The sequence below is a fragment of the Mya arenaria genome, chromosome 14 (assembly GCF_026914265.1).
Source record: "Mya arenaria isolate MELC-2E11 chromosome 14, ASM2691426v1".
NCBI classification, from domain to species: domain Eukaryota; kingdom Metazoa; phylum Mollusca; class Bivalvia; order Myida; family Myidae; genus Mya; species Mya arenaria.
This window is the reverse complement of record NC_069135.1, coordinates 35,555,226-35,568,453: the sequence shown is the minus strand read 5'-3', so window position 1 is coordinate 35,568,453 and position 13,228 is coordinate 35,555,226. Positions and strand designations below refer to the sequence as shown.

Genomic DNA, 13,228 nt, shown 5'->3' with positions numbered 1-13,228 from the left:
AACCCGGTCTGGATTCCCAGGCGGAACCGATCACTTCTGTTGTGATTGATTATGAAATCCTTTTTATGACCATTCGCACTGCCCCTGGCAAGTACAGGAAGTTTTCAGTTCCTTGCTGAGGTGAAGGCACCTAGAGCTGGTTAACCGCCTGATAGTCTGCCCAGGATAGGTGTGCGGTGGTTGAACTGTCACTCTAGGACCCTTAAATGTGCTCACGCCGGGACCCGGAGTATATATATATATATATATATATATATATATATATAAACTACTAACACCACCACCTTCATTCTCGTTCACCAGAGTGATGATGCTATGCGTACCACACGTTAGATTTATCACCATGGAACCTCTGATGAGTGAGAAAGCACCGCTTATGATATTCCGATATAAAGATGGTCCTAAAAGTTTTCTTTAATGGATTTGAAGAATTTTTAAAGGTTTCATTTTATTTGACGTACATTTGAACATTTAAATAGTAAAATGAACTGTTAAAAATAAAGTATGACGTTAGTCAATTACGTCGATGTTTAATTAATGCAATGTTAGTTAGATGGTAATGCGTCGCAATGTTAAAGTGGGCTTATAACTGGTTCAATACCATCAAAGGACTTTAAAATGCCAACTTCCTGCTGGTCAGTGTTGCTAAAGACGTACAATCCCGTCCTAACTTCATATATGTGACGTTTTGGCGTCTATTATTCAGACAGAGTAGTACAATTTAATTATGAAGACTTCAGAAAACGCTAATTTGTGCTCCGTAAAGCGTTACATGGGTTGTCTTGAAAACCATTTTCTTCCTTAGTATGAGATTATATAATTATATTTTTCAAATCAAAATCTCAAAACATTCCGGACATCCCTCGTACAACGATCAGCAGATGTCAGACGGGACACAGGTGCTGGCTCTCTGTTGTTATACCCCCCAAAACAAAGTTTGGGGGGGGGGGGTATACTGGAATCGGGTTGTCCGTCTGTCTGTCTGTCTGTCCGTCTGTCCGTCCGTTTTTTTTGTCCGGGATTCATCTTTGTCGTTATTGAACAAATCTTTTTCAAACTTTCAAATATTAATGACCATGATGTAAACCTGTGCCTCCATGGATTTGGTCAGAGTCGCATGATCCTGAGTGGAGTTGTGGCCCCTTAATGAGTTAAATTGGGCAAAATTAGCTTTGTCCAGGATTCTTCTTTGAAGCTATTGAGCAAATCTTTTTCAAACTTTCAAATATTAATGGCCATGATGTAAACCTTTGCCTCCATGAATTTGGTGGGAGTCACATGATCCTGAGTGGAGTTGTGGCCCCTTAATGAGTTAAATTGGGTAAAATTAGTTTTGTTCGTCCTACTCCTTCGTCATTTTTGAATGAATCTTTTTCAAACTTTTAGCCATGGTGAGAACATTTGCCCCTGTGATTGTGGTTGGAATCACATGATCATGTCTCCAATTATGGCCCCTGAATAAGTTAAAATAGGCAAAAATTATACAGCTTTGTCTAGCCTAATCCTTGGTCATTTTTTCTCATTTTTTCTATAAATCTTTTTCAAACTTTCAGATGTCAATGACCATGATATGAACTGTTGAATATGTGATTTGGTGCACCTGTATTAATCAGAATGTTTGCATGGCCTTAAAAAGACCTTTAATTGATTTTGTCCTTAAAAAGACCATCAAAAGTCCTGAAGTTAGGTGCATACAGGCCTTAAATTTGTTACAATATTCGCTTTGGTGGCCTACTCCTTTGTCATTTTTCAATATATTTTTCTCAAACTTTCAGCTATCCATGACCATGATGTGAACCTTTGTATATGTGATTTTGTGCACCTGTATTATTTCCTTGGTACTCATGTGTGGGGGGGAGGTGGTGGGGGTGGGTAAACAGAAATTGGGTTGGCAGACTGTCAAATTCACCCGTCCACCTTCATTTTGGAATATCCTGTCAGGAGTCATGACCCCTTTATGGTGAAAATGAGAGAAACAGGTTTGTTATCTCCCCTGAGGTGGGTGGGAGTGGGGTAATATTCGCTTTGGTGGCCTACTCCTTTGTCATTTTTCATCATGACCCCTTTATGGTGAAAATGAGAGAAACAGGTTTGTTATCTCCCCTGAGGTGGGTGGGAGTGGGGTAATATTCGCTTTGGTGGCCTACTCCTTTGTCATTTTTCAATATATTTTTCTCAAACTTTCAGATATCCATGACCATTATGTGAACCTTTGTATATGTGATTTTTTACACCTGTATTATTTCCTTGGTACTCATGTGTGGGGGGGGGGGGGGGGTAAACAGAAATTGGGTTGGCAGACTGCCAAATTCACCCGTCCACCTTCATTTTGGAATATCCTGCCAGGAGTCATGACCCCTTTATTGTGAAAATGAGAGAAACAACAAACTTTCAGATATCCATGGATATCCATGACCATTATGTGAACCTTTGTATATGTGATTTTTTACACCTGTATTATTTCCTTGGTACTCATGTGTGGGGGGGGGGGGGGGGGGGGGGTAAACAGAAATTGGGTTGGCAGACTGCCAAATTCACCCGTCCACCTTCATTTTGGAATATCCTGGAGGGGATAAGTGTGGACACAGTACCAACATACTATAGTGACCATTTTGTGATCTCTGCTGCAGTGCCATGGCAGTCCCTGATTCAGTAATAGGTATTCTAAATAAACTAAATAAATGTATTGCCTTGTGCTTTCTAATGATACCATAACTAAGGCCAGGGCAAACAACCTAGACAGGGAAGGGTTGGGGGGTATTCGTTAGCCTTTGGCTTACAGTTCTAGTTTCATTCAGGATTCAAACGATTAGCTAGAAGTCAAATGCCATAGCGTAAACAATATTAAAGATGCGCTATTACTCCCAAATAAGATAAACCACGATAAATGCATTTGTTTTAATATTCCAAAAAGGATGAATAAATGTCGAAAACAATGGTTCTTATGAAGGATGCCGAGTTTAATTTGAAAGAAAGGTGCACAAAAAACACAGTATTTCTACCTTATAAGACTAGTAGATCACAGTAAATCTTTTAGCACTCACCAATCCTTTAATATTTTTGCTCTTTCAGCCATTAAATACACAATGACAATCTTATCAGTAATTACTATTTTCTATAAATGCATTATTTAGTAAGTAGTTCAAGTTTCATCACGCAAAATTTATGCTTGTAATACATGTGTATGTATTGACTTTGAATAAGAGTGTCACTTTAATATTCACACGCATTTTGTGCGAACTTGAACAGGGTCCATATCATGTAATTTTGTTAATTTCCGCACTTTGGTTAAGTAAGGTTAGACGTTTCTAGTACGAACTACTAATTGACGTTGACGTCATTTTTTGACGTCATGCATCTAAAATGAATGCAAAGCATGGTACCGCGTCAATCTTAACATCGTGTTATGGTTGTTGTAAAACATTACAAGGATCTATAAGGTCATTAGTTTGATTGACGTATATTAGTACTTCAAATTCGAGGGGTGAATGCGAAAAGGTTCGATTGACGTATACTAGTACTTCAAATTCGAGGGGTGAATGCGAAAAGGTTCGATTGACGTTTACTAGTACTTCAAATTCGAGGGGTGAATGCGAAAAGGTTCGATTGACGTATACTAGTACTTCAAATTCGAGGGGTGAATGCGAAAAGGTTCTAAGTTACATTAAATAAAGAAGAAGGTAGAACCTTTTCGCTTTCACCCCTCCAATTGGACTTCGGACATTAACATAGTGAAGTGTTATAGAATATAGTTATGCATCAGTCAATTGTAACCACGGCCCCCAGGTCCGGGGAATAGCGGGGACTTTCGGTCCAGCCAAACCTCGTTAAAATCCCCGCCCTGCGGAGACATTAAAACTACTGGTTAAATCCCTGCCAAAAGCCCCCACACCACAGGGTTATCCTGGGTTAAGCCCATTCCCCGCTATTTGTCGCGAAAACAAAACCACCGCAGTTCGCACTGCGGGGCCACCTGGAAGGTAAAAACACGGCCAATTTCCCCCGCCATCCCCGGTAAACTTAGGGGGCATTGGTTACAATTGACTGGTGCATTATTTACAATAAGTCATTGCGAATTTGGTAGCAAAGTGACTGTCGTAATATTATTATCGTATGATATACTATTAGAAAATATCAGACTTGATAATCAACACATATTATTTAGTTACATACTTTGTTGCGGAGTATGTATAAGCAAATTTGTTTATTCCATGTCTTAAGTGTACGAAGTGATTCAGGCAACACTTATTTAAAACGTAGCATTATTTTCTAATTGCTGATATAACAAGCATATTTAGAGGGGGTAGCCGGCGCGTGCCCCCTCCAAAAACGATCATGTTTACTTTTCATATCAATATGAGAGAAAAAGGTGATAAAATACACTCATAACGCACCATTTCCGACTTTAAATTGTAAACTTATTCTTGAGGGAGTAACCCAAAAACCCCATGCAAACAGTATATGCCATTTATATATAGGTGCTGAGGGAGGGGCGAATGTTAAAAGGTTGCGCCCATAAGTTACGTCCCCTCTCGTCATTTCTTGGAGCCGTCCCTGGATATCCAACTCGTTTTACCGATAACGCACATTATTTAAAACTGATAAAATTCCTGCAGCAGCCAATTGTATAAACAATGGTAAATAATTACCTCGGTAAGTAAAACCACCGGTAAATTCCGTGGTAATATTACCATGGCGGTAAATGCGTTGTATAAAAGAAATTACCAAGGCGGTAAATTTACCAGGGTAAATTTTACCAAAATGTCCCATAATGCAATAGAGTGACGTCATTTTCCCGCACAGCTGTCAGATTGGAGGTATCTTTTTTTATAAAAAAAAATGAATGTCCACATTCCATTTTTATAAAAAAAATATCTAAAAGGCAGGTTAATGACAAAATTCATCAAATCGGCCCAACAAGTTACCTGGTAAATATTCAACAAAACAGTACAAAGTATTATAAGCTACTCCCGTGGCTGATCAATAAAACACATGTATGCAACACTGCAAGGGGTAGGTTTATTCTGAATTCAGGGGTGTTACTCTTTACTTCATACAAAACGGTCAACGAATACCGCAGAAAAATGCGAACATTATTGCAATGATTTGCAAGTCATAATGACACAATATATCTGAATAATTTAAAAACAGAAAATAACTGACAAGAAATTATACTTGCTAATACAAAATTCAAAAAATATCTTTGAATGGCATCTTCCGTTTTTCTCACGCTGACACCTAAGGAATTTATAGTCAGTTTCAACTTGTCATAGAAATGATGCACTGAGTTTCATAGAATTGATTCTCATTAAAGTGATCAATAATTCATATCTTTAATCTAATATGTACCATTGTTTCAGTATTCAATGTATTTGTTAATTAAAGCTGGGGGTCCATTGTTATATTTTAAACTGAATTATTGCTGAAATTAAGAATATATGTAAGAAAACACCACTGATTCTTTTATGTGTCAATACAGACACATATTATAAATGTACTTGATATTTTCTATATCTTCTATGTGAAATGTCATTTCTTGAAGAATTCCATTTATTAAATGCTGCATCCAACCACTTTGCAAATTCATAAGATTGTTAAACTACATGCGACATTTGTATAATATATCAGTTATGTTTATTATTAATGACCAAATGATCTTGAATCTTTTTCTTTGATCTTGTTTGTAACATATATATATATATATATATATATATATATATATATATATATATATATATATATATATATATATGTTTGTATAATTATGTCCCTACCCATAGGCTTGCAGTAACCTCAACTTGGCACTAAAAGTGCAATCATGTATAATTAACTTAATGAACTTATTTTTAGTGTCTGCTTATTTATGTCATAATTGTTTCTGTTTAAAATAGAATGTTACATGATCTCTTCAGTTATTGTCAGCACTATTTAATAATATTTTTTAACTATTTAAAAACTAAGCTGTCCCATTGTGGATGTCAAATTGAAGTGTTATTAGTACTTACTCATATAGTCACCATATCTTCATTTTACAGGAACATATTAAAAGTCAATATACAAGGAGTGTAACATTAATTTTATTTTCTATTTTCATTTAACTATAAATGGTCTTAAATTCAAAATCAAAGTCGATTCTTATGTATATACCAATAACCAGAATCAGCAATGTTAAACAGCATATAATTCACTAGCGGCTCCATGAAGTTCATGTTGTGATGTTTTCTTGACGGCACATTTGTCATATAACCTTGGTCTTCCACTGGTAGCAATCTAAAGATAAGTAAAATTATTTTGTAATCATTAAAATTATATGTTGTCTGTGAAAATCAGCTTCATATCTTAAATGGCTGATTAATGAATATTGGATGCGGGGGGGGGGGGGGGGGGGGGGGGGGGGGGGGGGGGGGGGGGTGACGGCGTTCCCTAGAGGCCAATGTTTCTATAAATTTGAAAGGTAAGTTAACAAGATTGTCGGTAAGAGATGATGGCTTTCACAATAAACAAACAAGTTATTTACAGAAGAAAAAAAACAACCTTATTTTTACCTCACTGCTCTTGGTGTCTTTTATCATGTGCCTGTTATATGTTCTATCATCACACTGGCTCTGCTGGCTTTCGCTGATGAAAAGCCTGATTATAATATTCATTATCACAATTATGAAATGGTTGTGTACAATTGAACATAGACGTGCTAATCACAGAACTGTATATGTAACAGTATAATTTATATACATTTTAACAAACTCAAAAAATCATACTTGGGTATGTTGTCATACCACAGCTGTTGTTTTTATCAAATATACAGTAAACTTTTATATTATCAAGGCACTTCACAGTATTTGGTTAGCAGTCACCCCATTGTGTGCCTCTATATAAAAGAAAACTGTGGAAATAGACTATAGACTGAGGTATATTTCATAGAAAATGACGTCATAGCTGTCATTTACAGTATTGTTCAATGTTTACAGGCGGTTCAATTTGATTGTAAATATTTATGTGCAAAATACTCAAAATATGTGCAAAGTGGGATACATTTCAACAAAGTAAGGTCGAGACCTGCAATCAAGTGTTGGTCTCGAACCATTGCATTGAGCTTTGAAAGATTTTGGAATTATTTAAACGCGAAACAAGGTAAATAACTTTCTTAAACTTCAGATTTCTTGTGTCACTGTGTTTGTACATGAAATTTGTTCGTTGGAATATTTATTATGCATTTATTTGTTCACACAGTGAGTAATTGGCGATTTCTTACCTCTGTATTCCTGTCTTATATTGATATGGACGTAATGGAACAGTTTTCTAAGCACGAAGTTTCAGTTTGTCTTTAAAATCGACAAAATGAGTTGTGAATCGAGCGTTTGTTTATGTCTGGTCGGCCATCTTGATTCTGGTAACTGAGACGGTAAATCAATTTACCCACCTCTTGGAGGAGGGTAAATATTACCGCGGTAAATAGCTTGGTAAAACCTTAATTTTGTTTTATACAATTGATTACCGCCAATTTACCAGGAAAATTACCGCCGGTAAAATATTACCCTGGGTAAATCTGTTTATACAATTGGCTGCAGCGTGACGACTGTTGAAGCTGATCTTGTCTGATTGTCGGTATCATACATGTATACAGTAATGACATCATGGTATTGTATACGTACCATTCGGAACACTTCGGCCACTTTCTATCGAAAACAACCTCGGATTTATATGGACGGTTTACAATGTTAGAAATCTATACAGTTTAACCGTACCGTACATAATTTTATTGGTGGAATCGAATTGCATAGGTTACCACATAACATATGCGTGGAACGAACCTTACATACGATAATGATGTGACTTTAAGCACTATTGGCCAAATAACAGAAGAGCTTATGCTATGGCGCGGTGTCCGTCGTCCGTGCGAGCGTCCGTCTGTAAATAATTGCTTGTGAACGCGCTACAGTCTTTCGTTTATCCATAAGAGCTCGAAACCTTTCTGAATACTGGTCCGCCCCTTGCACGACGGGATTATTGGAATTGAAATGTTGAAGCCTATCAAAACGCATTCTCTAAGGATGACAACTTTTACAGTGTTATGTATTTTGTAGTAGTTATTTCCCTCTGCCCGAAATGCTTCTAAGCCCTAGCTTAGCTAGTTTCAATGGGGGGGGGGGGGCTACTTTGTACAGAGAGTTGGGTTTTGTTGTAGTAGTTATTTCCCCTTTCTCTTTGTGAAACATATTTGTCATCGATTCCCTTTAACTGTGAGTTTTCAGTATACAAGTATTGTCAAAAAGTCTTGCCACTAGAGCATAACCACCCGTGGGGATCTTGTTTAACTGGATGCCACGAATCATAATCGAGCATAGTGTTTCTTTCTGTTTTCAACATCAATGTGTGTAAACAATTCATTATGATTAAATAATATTTCAGAAGCAGTAATTGCAAGTTTTTGGTCATGCGGTAGTTAAATATATTTCATTCAACCTGAATATCAAACTTTTCAACATTGTTTGTCATCCTATTAAAGCATGAACAATCATTTTCGCTTCCTCTTCCGGTTGGCTTTTCGATTGTTTTAGAGTGTAAAAATGCATTTTGTTCACTTATGTATATCTCTCATATTGATTGAAGTCCGCAGAGTGTAAAAAGTTGCAACAAAACATTATGGACACACCGAGCACATTACAAAATGGTTGCAATCATGTAATATAGGCACCATTTTAAAGTGCATGTACATTGAAATAGACTCTGCGATCGTTTATTTATATTTTAAGTGAATGCATATATGGGAAAATTAATCGCCAAATGTTTCTTTATGCATGGATAAATATTCGACTGGCGAATATACGAATAAAAGTAAATTTAAACAGTGTTTATCGTAAAGATACATATGTGTTCATGCATAAAAAACATTTGGCGAATAATTTTCCCATATGTGACCTTTAAAACCATACATAAAGACATACACTGGTTTGGAATTGAACATTCGCGAATAATCGACTGGAAATGAAACAGTGTTTGTCGAATCCCCAACTGGCAACTAGCAGGTAGTTGAATTTTCGAATCCCCAACTGGCAACTGGTAAGTAGTTGAATATTCGAATCCCCAACTACCAACTACCAACTACCTTCCAACTTTACCGTCATGATTTTGACGTGCCTGTGGCGTTGGTCTGTAGACTTAATGTATATTTTAGGGCATAATGACATTGGTTATATCTAAGAGATCAGGAAAACAAGTCGTGTTTAATCATGTTTTCTTTTTACAATTAAACTTCCTCCAAGAACATGTTAACAGTTTTTTGTTGTGTATGTGTGTGTGCTTACGTGCGTGTGTTGTGTGTGTGCGTTCTTGCGTGCGTGTGTGCGTTCTTGCGTGCGTGTGTGTGTTTTCAATTCAATTAAAAACATATAAAGCAAAAATAACCAGATACACACTTAAACGACCTAGTATCATGAACAAAACAATCATAGTGTTTTAAGGTAAAATATATTATGTGAGCCTCATTATTAATACCACACCAATGTTGGTTTGTCTTTAAAGCACGGGCACTGCCGGTTTAAATTCACCACGTTACATCCAGCGGTCAGATTCCGCCTTGCTGACCTGATGCCTGTCCCGGTCTGAGATAAATATTGCCTCCCCTGCACCTAGGAATACCTCCCATCATCGCGCACCGCCTACCAGGAGGGCAGCGCTTTCCCCGGCAAGTTCTTCTCATCCGCCACCGTCGTCCGTCTGTTCCTTCCGGTGCACTCAACAACAAGAGCAGGCACGCTAACGTCACGAACATAAGCGACAACCGCATACTGCAAGAATTGCTGAATATTTATATTGAATGTCATATATTTATATTTCAGTTAATCATGACTAAGGAACGCGTGTATACTAGTCTCCTGCCGGAAATATTTCTACCAACTTAAAGATGCACTTTTACTCTCAAATAAGGCGTACCGAAATTGATACAATTGTTGTAATTTACCGAAAAGAATGAAGCAATGTCGAAAACAATGGTTCTTATGAGGGATACCGTGTTTAATTTGAAAGAAAGGTGCAGAAAACACTTAAAAAATAATATTTTCCATAAATGAACTACTAGTATTTAGTAAAAGCAGTTTATCACTCAACAATTATGTTTGTTTTACATCTGTATGTATTGATTTTGAATAATATTTTACTTACAAATAAAAAAAGATGTCGACTGTCTAGTCATATTCCATTGGTTTACGAAAATATATTAGACCGGCCTTTTATTGCCGTGGTTACGGTAAATGCTTGATAATTTGATAAAAAAAATGAAGACAAACAAGACCATTACGTAATCAACGTACCTGCTATCTATTTGATGCGTCCTTCAAACCTTTTATCCACCTTGGGGTATTGAAATACAACTAAATCACGCAGATAAAGTCCTTTATAAGGTTTTGCACTATTTCTGAAATTCCCTTCGAATTCGCTCAGATAAGACAGAATTTAACAAAAGCACTTGTCATGTGAATGGTTATATATCACGTTATCAGTAAGGTCACGTAGTGTCTTCCTTTTGCCTGAGAGGGTCCTTGTATTGGATTTCCCATGCATGGTGAATTCCTTGTAAATGTAAACAATAAATGTATTGTTTACATATTACGTTTAGTCGAAATTGCGCACCCTTTTGTCTTTTCCGAGAAAAATTATCCCAGAACAGGATATTCGTAAAAATGTGATTTTAGTTTTAAACCCGACCCTACCTATGAAATAGGCGCCGACCTTACCGGTTTTATAGTCAGTTTGAATTTTTTTGAAAAACTTGCTTTTCAGTATGTAGTTTAAACTCTTGAATGCTTTATACAGAATATGCAATGATAAAAATGGCATTCGTATATAAAGCCCAATAAAAAATAAATAAAAAGCCTACCTACCCCCCTTTTTTTTTGAAAAGGATGTAACCCTAACCAAACCATTTTGTTTAGGCCTTATAAACATGAGAATGTTTTCGCTTTTTGGGTGTTTGCTAATAGGGGGTGGGGGCGTAGCAGGCATTACAACGTATCCTGTCCCTGTGGTTTTAACGTTCTAATTTGTTTTAAGAATATTGCCGATGAGACCCTTAAATGAATTTAAGGCCAAAAAAAAAATACCTGTGTTTCCGGTGACATGGCGAACAAAAATAGGGTCGGTCGGTCGGGATTTTTTTTTTTTTTTTTTTTTTTTTACAGTTTCCATATCATGCAATTTTCTGTTGAATCATAACAATTATGTTATATCTAAGCGTTTCATAATTTACAAAACGTCACAGAAAAACACCTTCGACTACCGTATTTTCCCGCCAATTTTTCCGATGAAATCTGGTGTTTTTTGTATACAATACTCGTTTATAAGTCGCGATCGGTTTTTAGAAAACAAATCCAGCACTTCAATTTCTACAGATCTGTGATAATGTTCTACCCAAACAGTCAATTATCAACTAATTTGTTAATTAGCATGAGGAAAATTACCGATTTTCTTGTCGACTGTGAGCTCCTTAAACTAGGCCTTCAAGTGGAGGTAGGTTAAAAATAGAACAAGTAAACGCGGATATGGATTTATTTACTTATCTTATTTTCGTACAATCAAGGTTTCATTCATATTTATAGTGAATTCAAACATTTCGGTCATTGTTATAAGATTCCCAGACGACGATTATTGATTATTATTTTTTCGATCGTATGGTATTTTCTTACCAGCCTAGGCGAAATCTTGGCAATCAAATGGGATCGTACGGTATCCGACTGACCGAATTAAATACAAACCATAGCAACGCGCCTTTGATATTATCATCGCTCGTGCACTGACGTCACAAATAGTACCGTTTGATCTGCAGCCGACACATTCCAACAAATGTGTCGTTAACTTTCGAAGGTTTTTAACTGGATTTCAGTTGATGGGACTTATTTTTAATAAGGCGAAATAAATAACCATTGATAATTGCGGATAAATTAATGTAACGATGAGTGAAATGTGTATCGGAACTTTGGAAGTAGCCTGCATTAGATGGAGCAAAGCTTAATCGTAAGAAGCCTGCATGATATACGCATAGTCCAAATAATTGTACGTTGACGGATTTTTTTTTAGATTTTTGATATGGCAAATCCTTCACGTACAAATTGTTTAGTATCAAAAGTGGGTAGTTGTTCCGATCAGGATTCCGGGTTAAAGCATATAGCGTCTATAAAATATCATAAAAACAAGAAATATTACCAGATAATGTTATTTTATATTAGTTCCGTACGCACACAAAAAATATCCAACTTATAATTATGAGTTTGACGGCTTTTCTTCATTTCATTCTGTCATTACATAACGATATATACATGAAGGGCACCTGCAAGGCTTCAGGGCACAGTTTTAAATCGCTCGGAACATTTCGGACATGGCCGAGTTGTTACGAGTGTATAACAAGGTCTATCTCGAAGCTTTGTCGGAGGAGGCCGAGTTATTACGATTGTATCGAGTTGTTCCCCTTCGCATAATTGTTATTTGTGTCAGTCAACTTTCGTTTTATTGGAAAGGTAAACAACTTGTTTTAATGCATTAAATGCTTGTTTAGTGCAAAATAACATTTCACTTACATGGTAAAATATGAATTTAACTCTTTATGTTCAATTTGAACCATAAAATACTTCACTTTAAACAATTTCAATATTTTTAAAACACCCCCGTTTTTTGCACATTCCCGTTTAGACGTTAGGGATTGGAAGAATCCCGTATAACACGTCTATTATTTTAGACTAGATATACGCAATGCATAATCGTAAAAAAGAAAGTTTTATTTTGGACATGAATAAATAACACCGCGAGCTTTAAAGACTGCAAAATATGTCTCTTGTGATTAACCACGTGTTTGGACCGTAAACATGCGTTTGCCAATTTGAAGATATCGGACAGGGTTCGTCGCCCTCCGCCATTTTGTATTCCTGTTGACATAGCGTCTCGGTAATACATAATAAGGAATGAAAGTTTATTCTCCGGGTACATAGAAAGACAAAGAACGAAAATATTGACGATATATTTTAAAAAGATATAATTTTGTTTTACGATAGACTTTTTTTTTTACTTTTATGTCTAAAAAAAAGATTAGTGTCGGCGAGGAAAAAATATGGTCGGTCGGGTCACCGGAAACACAGGTATTTTTTTTTGGCCTAATCGAAATGTTTATTCATGGCCATACATATATATCTTATCATACCATGCCAGAATTTTGCGTTGTAAACCTTAGCAGTTTTTGCTT

General features: G+C 36.4%; 1 long non-coding RNA gene across 1 annotated transcript; it reads right to left on the bottom strand.

The window, feature by feature from the left end:
* Window positions 1–9,218: 9,218 nt before the first annotated feature.
* LOC128216873 (uncharacterized) lies at window positions 9,219–10,527 on the bottom strand. Its single transcript, XR_008258151.1, has 2 exons — window positions 10,311–10,527; window positions 9,219–9,788 (listed from the first exon to the last, which is right to left on the bottom strand). It is a non-coding gene; the product is annotated as an uncharacterized LOC128216873 (long non-coding RNA).
* Between the last annotated feature and the right edge of the window lie 2,701 nt (window positions 10,528–13,228).